The sequence below is a fragment of the Hemiscyllium ocellatum genome, unplaced genomic scaffold (assembly GCF_020745735.1).
Source record: "Hemiscyllium ocellatum isolate sHemOce1 unplaced genomic scaffold, sHemOce1.pat.X.cur. scaffold_1311_pat_ctg1, whole genome shotgun sequence".
In the NCBI taxonomy this organism is placed as follows: Eukaryota; Metazoa; Chordata; class Chondrichthyes; order Orectolobiformes; family Hemiscylliidae; genus Hemiscyllium; species Hemiscyllium ocellatum.
Genome location: NW_026867735.1, coordinates 111,231 through 117,230, shown reverse-complemented (window position 1 = coordinate 117,230; position 6,000 = coordinate 111,231). Strand labels below are relative to the sequence as shown.

At 51.4% G+C, this 6,000-nt stretch overlaps 3 non-coding genes across 3 annotated transcripts; all 3 read right to left on the bottom strand.

Moving 5' to 3' along the window:
• Nucleotides 1–1,100: 1,100 nt before the first annotated feature.
• On the bottom strand, nucleotides 1,101–1,292 carry LOC132809581 (U2 spliceosomal RNA). The gene has a single exon (XR_009642424.1). It is a non-coding gene; the product is annotated as a U2 spliceosomal RNA (small nuclear RNA).
• Nucleotides 1,293–3,113: 1,821 nt separating this feature from the next.
• Nucleotides 3,114–3,305, bottom strand: LOC132809579 (U2 spliceosomal RNA). Its single transcript, XR_009642423.1, has one exon. It is a non-coding gene; the product is annotated as a U2 spliceosomal RNA (small nuclear RNA).
• A 1,820-nt stretch (nucleotides 3,306–5,125) lies between these two features.
• On the bottom strand, nucleotides 5,126–5,317 carry LOC132809641 (U2 spliceosomal RNA). The gene has a single exon (XR_009642485.1). It is a non-coding gene; the product is annotated as a U2 spliceosomal RNA (small nuclear RNA).
• Nucleotides 5,318–6,000: the final 683 nt, after the last annotated feature.

Below are 6,000 nucleotides of genomic sequence, written 5' to 3'. Positions count from 1 at the left end.
TACAGGATTCGCTCCTCGGCATTCCGCATCAATCCGAAAGTTGCGAAAAGCGAATTACGTCCGTGCACCCTTTCTTTATCGTCCAATTCAATATCCTCTCTACTTGTATCCGACTCTCTGTGGAGAATGGGGAGGGAGCTGATCTCCCCGTGTAAACATGTCACGCTGCAAGCGCGCCTCATCACCACCAGCAGCTCGATTCGACATCTCCGTTCACATTGCTGCAGATCGCTGACAACATTATAATCCGACCCAGTTGACAAACTGACAACTGTTTCGCTACTTGCACCGCAAATGATGACAAATCGTTCCAAATCGTACGGGTGGCACAGTGGATCAGTGGTTAGTACGGCTGCCTGGTGGCACCAGGGAGCTGAAGCCAGTTCCAGCCTTGGGCGATCGTCTGCGTGAATAATCTTTACGTACAGACGTAGCTACTAAAGCAGGTCGCTTCCGTACAGTAGTTTGCGAAGAAACAAACAGAGATGGGGGTTTCACTCTATTCAGGAAACAGACTAAAGACATTTCTTCTTGTTCAAGAAAATATTAGGATAAATTTGTTGCCTCGGGGGTGGGGGGGGAGGCGGGGGGGTTGGGAAGGGGCTGTGGGGGCTGATCTGATAGCCATTTGACATTGGCTGAGTCATGGGATCCCACAACCTGATTTGACTGTGTTAAAAATCCCACAACACCAGGTTTCAGCCCAACGGGGTTCTTTGAAATTACAGCAGTCACCCCACCCCCCGCCACCGCCGTACCATCGGTGGGATACGTTCCAAGAACGACCGCAGAAGCCCAAAACGGCAGACAAGGGCAAATCCATTCATTTAAATTGGCAAGTTACCTTCCTGGCAGGCCCTGGTTCCAGAATGTTCCCTGTAGCACGTTGGGGTTACCCCTGTCCTGGCTTTCTGCGTGCTGCACCTTCATCAGGTAACTGCAGAGCAGGTTCATAAGACAGAAAACCCGTAACAAAAGACGATAGTTTCCTGCAACTGAAAAGACAATAGATGCAACAATCACTGACTGCCATCAACACGGCAAACTAGCAAAGGCAAGAGATTCACATTGCATTCACCTGCTTTTGAACTTGGGTAAGCGTTGGGTGCACCATTCCTGGAAACACTGCAATACCAGGCTGATACATGGAGAGGACAGAGCAAGCCCTTAAGCCATCTCCCTGCTCCAAAAATCCATTTAATACAAACACTCCCACCTTCGGGAGATATCAGCGATTAAACTGATAAGAACAGAAACTACACATATTCCAAGCCAAAAGGCCGAGAAGCGATAGCACATTAATACTCCAACGGTGGAGGTCATATTTGCCGACTATCCTTTCCATCAGTTTGATGATATTCAAAGTTCCTTTATTCCCTTACCGTCTACCTTCCTTCCAAGATATCCAACCAGACCGGAAGATCACTCTGCAGCAGTCGCTGTGCTTTCCCCGTGCTTTTCTGTCCATCTGTTACGTAGCCGCGTAGGTCGCGCTGACGACCAATCAGATGGCACGGGCCGGAGCCACCGCACGTCAGGTCGACTGCAGAGAGGTTTCTCCCGGTGATCGGGGACAGCGGCGGCGGCAGGGTCATTCATTCCCCCGGCAGGGTCATTCATTCCCCCGGCATCTACAAGATTCACCAGAATTCCTCAGGCAGCACCTTGCAAACCCATGGCCAACGCAGCCTCGAAGGATGACGGCAGCAGATCCACGGGAACACCACCATTCGCAAGTTCTCCCCTCCCCCCCCCGAGACACTCGCTGTCCTGAATTGCAAATATGTCTTTGTTCCTCCGGTGTTACCGGGTCAAAATCGGGAATCCCCGCCCAAACAGCATCGCGGGGCTACCGACAGCACTTGGACTGCAGCGGTTCGAGAGAGCAGCTCACCACCAGGCTGATCTCGGCATGGGCGAGAAATGTTGGCCTTGACGGAAAGATCCTATTCATTGCCTCCCCTTGTGTTGGTGTAGCTTGCCCATAAATGCCAATCATCGTTTCCCTCACGTACAGGATTCGCTCCTCGGCATTCCGCATCAATCCGAAAAGTTGCGAAAAGCGAATTACGTCCGTGCACCCTTTCTTTATCGTCCACTTTCAATATCCTCTCTACTTGTATCCGACTCTGTGGAGAATGGGGAGGGAGCTGATCTCCCCGTGTAAACATGTCACGCTGCAAGCGCGCCTCATCACCACCAGCAGCTCGATTCGACATCTCCGTTCACATTGCTGCAGATCGCTGACAACATTATAATCCGACCCAGTTGACAAACTGACAACTGTTTCGCTACTTGCACCGCAAATGATGACAAATCGTTCCAAATCGTACGGGTGGCACAGTGGATCAGTGGTTAGTACGGCTGCCTGGTGGCACCAGGGAGCTGAAGCCAGTTCCAGCCTTGGGCGATCGTCTGCGTGAATAATCTTTACGTACAGACGTAGCTACTAAAGCAGGTCGCTTCCGTACAGTAGTTTGCGAAGAAACAAACAGAGATGGGGGTTTCACTCTATTCAGGAAACAGACCAAAGACATTTCTTTCTTGTTCAAGAAAATATTAGGATAAATTTGTTGCCTCGGGGGTGGGGGGGGAGGCGGGGGGGTTGGGAAGGGGCTGTGGGGGCTGATCTGATAGCCATTTGACATTGGCTGAGTCATGGGATCCCACAACCTGATTTGACTGTGTTAAAAATCCCACAACACCAGGTTTCAGCCCAACGGGGTTCTTTGAAATTACAGCAGTCACCCCACCCCCCGCCACCGCCGTACCATCGGTGGGATACGTTCCAAGAACGACCGCAGAAGCCCAAAACGGCAGACAAGGGCAAATCCATTCATTTAAATTGGCAAGTTACCTTCCTGGCAGGCCCCTGGTTCCAGAATGTTCCCTGTAGCACGTTGGGGTTACCCTGTCCTGGCTTTCTGCGTGCTGCACCTTCATCAGGTAACTGCAGAGCAGGTTCATAAGACAGAAAACCCGTAACAAAAGACGATAGTTTCCTGCAACTGAAAAGACAATAGATGCAACAATCACTGACTGCCATCAACACGGCAAACTAGCAAAGGCAAGAGATTCACATTGCATTCACCTGCTTTTGAACTTGGGTAAGCGTTGGGTGCACCATTCCTGGAAACACTGCAATACCAGGCTGATACATGGAGAGGACAGAGCAAGCCCTTAAGCCATCTCCCTGCTCCAAAAATCCATTTAATACAAACACTCCCACCTTCGGGAGATATCAGCGATTAAACTGATAAGAACAGAAACTACACATATTCCAAGCCAAAAGGCCGAGAAGCGATAGCACATTAATACTCCAACGGTGGAGGTCATATTTGCCGACTATCCTTTCCATCAGTTTGATGATATTCAAAGTTCCTTTATTCCCTTACCGTCTACCTTCCTTCCAAGATATCCAACCAGACCGGAAGATCACTCTGCAGCAGTCGCTGTGCTTTCCCCGTGCTTTTCTCTCCATCTGTTACGTAGCCGCGTAGGTCGCGCTGACGACCAATCAGATGGCACGGGCCGGAGCCACCGCACGTCAGGTCGACTGCAGAGAGGTTTCCCGGTGATCGGGGACAGCGGCGGCGGCAGGGTCATTCATTCCCCGGCAGGGTCATTCATTCCCCCGGCATCTACAAGATTCACCAGAATTCCTCAGGCAGCACCTTGCAAAACCATGGCCAACGCAGCCTCGAAGGATGACGGCAGCAGATCCACGGGAACACCACCATTCGCAAGTTCCCCCCTCCCCCCCCGAGGACACTCGCTGTCCTGAATTGCAAATATGTCTTTGTTCCTCCGGTGTTACCGGGTCAAAATCGGGAATCCCCGCCCAAACAGCATCGCGGGGCTACCGACAGCACTTGGACTGCAGCGGTTCGAGAGAGCAGCTCACCACCAGGCTGATCTCGGCATGGGCGAGAAATGTTGGCCTTGACGGAAAGATCCTATTCATTGCCTCCCCTTGTGTTGGTGTAGCTTGCCCATAAATGCCAATCATCGTTTCCCTCACGTACAGGATTCGCTCCTCGGCATTCCGCATCAATCCGAAAAGTTGCGAAAAGCGAATTACGTCCGTGCACCCTTTCTTTATCGTCCACTCTCAATATCCTCTCTACTTGTATCCGACTCTGTGGAGAATGGGGAGGGAGCTGATCTCCCCGTGTAAACATGTCACGCTGCAAGCGCGCCTCATCACCACCAGCAGCTCGATTCGACATCTCCGTTCACATTGCTGCAGATCGCTGACAACATTATAATCCGACCCAGTTGACAAACTGACAACTGTTTCGCTACTTGCACCGCAAATGATGACAAATCGTTCCAAATCGTACGGGTGGCACAGTGGATCAGTGGTTAGTACGGCTGCCTGGTGGCACCAGGGAGCTGAAGCCAGTTCCAGCCTTGGGCGATCGTCTGCGTGAATAATCTTTACGTACAGACGTAGCTACTAAAGCAGGTCGCTTCCGTACAGTAGTTTGCGAAGAAACAAACAGAGATGGGGGTTTCACTCTATTCAGGAAACAGACTAAAGACATTTCTTTCTTGTTCAAGAAAATATTAGGATAAATTTGTTGCCTCGGGGGTGGGGGGGGAGGCGGGGGGGTTGGGAAGGGGCTGTGGGGGCTGATCTGATAGCCATTTGACATTGGCTGAGTCATGGGATCCCACAACCTGATTTGACTGTGTTAAAAATCCCACAACACCAGGTTTCAGCCCAACGGGGTTCTTTGAAATTACAGCAGTCACCCCACCCCCCCGCCACCGCCGTACCATCGGTGGGATACGTTCCAAGAACGACCGCAGAAGCCCAAAACGGCAGACAAGGGCAAATCCATTCATTTAAATTGGCAAGTTACCTTCCTGGCAGGCCCCTGGTTCCAGAATGTTCCCTGTAGCACGTTGGGGTTACCCCTGTCCTGGCTTTCTGCGTGCTGCACCTTCATCAGGTAACTGCAGAGCAGGTTCATAAGACAGAAAACCCGTAACAAAAGACGATAGTTTCCTGCAACTGAAAAGACAATAGATGCAACAATCACTGACTGCCATCAACACGGCAAACTAGCAAAGGCAAGAGATTCACATTGCATTCACCTGCTTTTGAACTTGGGTAAGCGTTGGGTGCACCATTCCTGGAAACACTGCAATACCAGGCTGATACATGGAGAGGACAGAGCAAGCCCTTAAGCCATCTCCCTGCTCCAAAAATCCATTTAATACAAACACTCCCACCTTCGGGAGATATCAGCGATTAAACTGATAAGAACAGAAACTACACATATTCCAAGCCAAAAGGCCGAGAAGCGATAGCACATTAATACTCCAACGGTGGAGGTCATATTTGCCGACTATCCTTTCCATCAGTTTGATGATATTCAAAGTTCCTTTATTCCCTTACCGTCTACCTTCCTTCCAAGATATCCAACCAGACCGGAAGATCACTCTGCAGCAGTCGCTGTGCTTTCCCCGTGCTTTTCTCTCCATCTGTTACGTAGCCGCGTAGGTCGCGCTGACGACCAATCAGATGGCACGGGCCGGAGCCACCGCACGTCAGGTCGACTGCAGAGAGGTTTCTCCCGGTGATCGGGGACAGCGGCGGCGGCAGGGTCATTCATTCCCCCGGCAGGGTCATTCATTCCCCGGCATCTACAAGATTCACCAGAATTCCTCAGGCAGCACCTTGCAAACCCATGGCCAACGCAGCCTCGAAGGATGACGGCAGCAGATCCACGGGAACACCACCATTCGCAAGTTCTCCCTCCCCCCCCCCCGAGACACTCGCTGTCCTGAATTGCAAATATGTCTTTGTTCCTCGGTGTTACCGGGTCAAAATCGGGAATCCCCGCCCAAACAGCATCGCGGGGCTACCGACAGCACTTGGACTGCAGCGGTTCGAGAGAGCAGCTCACCACCAGGCTGATCTCGGCATGGGCGAGAAATGTTGGCCTTGACGGAAAGATCCTATTCATTGCCTCCCCTTGTGTTGGTGTA